Source organism: Colobus angolensis, unplaced genomic scaffold (genome assembly GCF_000951035.1).
Source record: "Colobus angolensis palliatus isolate OR3802 unplaced genomic scaffold, Cang.pa_1.0 Scaffold204, whole genome shotgun sequence".
In the NCBI taxonomy this organism is placed as follows: Eukaryota; Metazoa; Chordata; class Mammalia; order Primates; family Cercopithecidae; genus Colobus; species Colobus angolensis.
The window spans coordinates 3583901-3586644 of NW_012115200.1; the positions used below are offsets into that span (position 1 = coordinate 3583901).

Sequence of the window (2744 nt, forward strand, 5' to 3'; positions counted from 1 at the left end):
TCACTACATGCCTGGGCTGGCACCCTGGTCCCACCTCACTGCCTGCCTGGCCCAGCACCCTGGTCCCGCCTCACTGCCTGCCCGGCCTGGCACCCCGGTCCTGCCTCACTGCATGCCTGGGCTGGCACCCTGGTCCCGCCTCACTGCCTGCCCGGCCTGGCACCCTGGTCCCGCCTCACTGCCTGCCCGGCCTGGCACCCTGGTCCCGCCTCACTTCCTGCCCGGCCTGGCACCCAGGGCAGGCTGTCCACAGCCTGTGAGGGCCTGCCCACTCCAGCCTTCCACAGATGAAGGCAAACCCCCTCAGTGAGGAGCTGCTTCCTGCTGGTGGGCTAGTGCCACGTCAGGCTAGAAACACAACGCTGTGACCCCCTGAGACAGGCGAGTGCCCCCCAGGTCGCACAGCTGCTCAGTGGGAAGGCACCGGAGCCTCCTCTCAGGTTCACTTGGTATCACCAGGACACCAAGACAGAGAGGAACGAAGGGGCTTGTTCAACACCATGCAGCTCTGGTGCAAAGCAGCAGCAGAAATACTCCCTAACCAAGTTCAACCCCCAAAATAACTTTTTCACCAAAGTCAGAGAAGGGATAGAATGGGAGGACGTGAAGGGCTGAGGGGAAGGAAAACTGGAGCCCCCCCAATTCTGGCACGACAAAGACATGCAGAGAATTCTGTACACGCACCAAATACCTGCCAAATTAGGAAAATGGTTCTGGAGTCCACAAGGATTAAAAGGAACAGAGGACATTTACAATCTTATATGTCACAACTATGCCTATCAGTTGAAATTCACCTGGCACTTTGTTAAACAGCACTCTTACTTTCTTTTTTCCTTTTCTCTGCTACTAAATTTGATATATTAATTAGGTGTTTTAATATAAAAAATTCATCAGAAGGTCTCGCATTGCCATAGCAACCGTGCAGATTCAGTAAACTCGAGACATCGACACAGCACCAGGGCCTCCTTAAGCCAGTGCTGCTGCGGGGCCAAGAAAGTACCAGGGAAATGACTGCACCAACCTGAAAGGGGTGGGACTTAGGGGCCACAGTCCCTTCCTAAAAGACTCTCCTTTCTCCTTCCAAACTGAGTCCCCAGCGTTCACACTCAGAGGGGCACAACATTCTTCCGCAAACACTGTGCTATGACTCCCAAGTTGTCTGTGCCCTGCCAGTGACAGAAAGAAGGGGAGGGAAGCGGTCACCGCCCAGAGAATGTCTTCTGCTGTTTGGACCAGGGCCCAGTTTTGCCCCCCTCATTTCACCACACAAAGCCCAGCTAAGTCCCGGTGGGTGCTCAGTTTGGGGATGCGGCTGCATGCCACGCCATAAGGAGTCGGCGGCGTCCGTGGGACACCATCAGCCGAGATCTCTGCCATCCTACTACAGGCAAATACGGTGATGCCAGCAGTGTGAAATAATTCCCAAGTCAGACCATGAGCCCCACAGACAGACTCTGTGCTTGCTCTTTCTGCCTTTCTAGTGATCCTTGAATTCTGTGACATAACACGGTGAACACGCAGGAAAGTCTACCTTACAAAGCTGAAGGCAGCCCAGTGCCACACCACTGTCTCCATTCCCACCCCCGGAGAGCACGGTGCTGAGACCCAGAAGTGCAGCCAGCTCTTGGCTGACACCAGCCAGTGCTGAACCAGATGCGTTTCTCAGACGTTCTCTCATCCTGCAGCCAGAAACTAGATGCAAATCTGCCTCCTGATCAGCTCCTAGTTCACTCTGGGCTTTCTTTACTTTGAATAGTTATGTTAAAAACAAAAACATTTATCAAACATTCACCATCCCAAAGTTCTGCCATCCCAAAGTTCAGGACACAGTGACGGGCCACCCTGGAGCATGCGGGGCCTGGTGTGGCTGGGCCTTCAGCCCTCCTTCTGGGCAGCACAACAGAAATCCCTATTGCTGTCTCCGGGAGGAATGCCGGTGCACGGCCCCACACTCACCAACGCTGGCCTGAGGTCGTATTATTGTAATTTCCCATAATGCTTAAATTATTTATCGCAATAGCCTGGGCTCCTGAGCACTGTGCTCTAAAATTATAAAGGATCCATCATACCTCTGCAGCTGTCTACAAATGAAAAATGCACATTTCAAGTATTTCAAGAAAATGTCAAAAAACATGAAACGTGTCATCAATGTACCATTTTAAATGATCTGCACGGTATCTGTAAAACAGCTATAAGTTTGCATGTGACTGTATTACAGTGCCCACAGGCAGACGCGGCACCGCACCTCCCTGCAGGTGCTAAGTCGGAGGTCCCTGGGGTCCCTTGGCACCCCGGGAGGTGTCCCTGCAGGCCTGTCCCATGTCATCTCACCTGCCTTCTCTGCTTTCTACGGCGCCCACCACTGCAGTCACTCAGGAGACACCAGTCCCCGGGGTTGGCAGCTCTATCTGCAGGACTGAACAGTGCACTCGTTCCTGGGAGGGCAGGTCTTTGCACAACGGCTTGGCCCTGCCTCCAGCGCACATGGGTGAGCAGAGGATGGACACGGCGCGGTCACCAAGGAGACTGAGCCTCTGAGCAGCCAGGCCCCGCCACCTGTGGCGCAGGTGCACAGGTGCACAGGTGACTCCGCAGCACAGGTGAGCGCCTGCCTAACTGCAAAGTACAAACGAGCCCGCACGTGGGCCCCAGCGGATTACGGAAAGCGGAGAGCCGGGCTGCCACGGGCGGTGGGCGGAGGCGCTCGCAAGCCTGGAGCCGCCACAGCCCGGGAGACCCTCACC

The 2744-nt window shown here is 55.1% G+C and overlaps 1 protein-coding gene across 2 annotated transcripts in view; it reads right to left on the bottom strand.

The window, feature by feature from the left end:
- Positions 1 to 2744, bottom strand: part of STK32C (serine/threonine kinase 32C) — a 125990-nt gene that overhangs the window by 92849 nt on the left and 30397 nt on the right. The window contains exon 1 of one of the 2 annotated variants that reach the window (XM_011941964.1): positions 2332 to 2625. The exons of the other annotated variant lie outside the window; for it this stretch is intronic. The gene's annotated coding sequence lies outside the window, so the exon portion shown is untranslated. Of the gene's footprint in view, positions 1 to 2331; positions 2626 to 2744 lie in introns of those variants that run through there. 2 annotated transcript variants of the gene reach the window in all.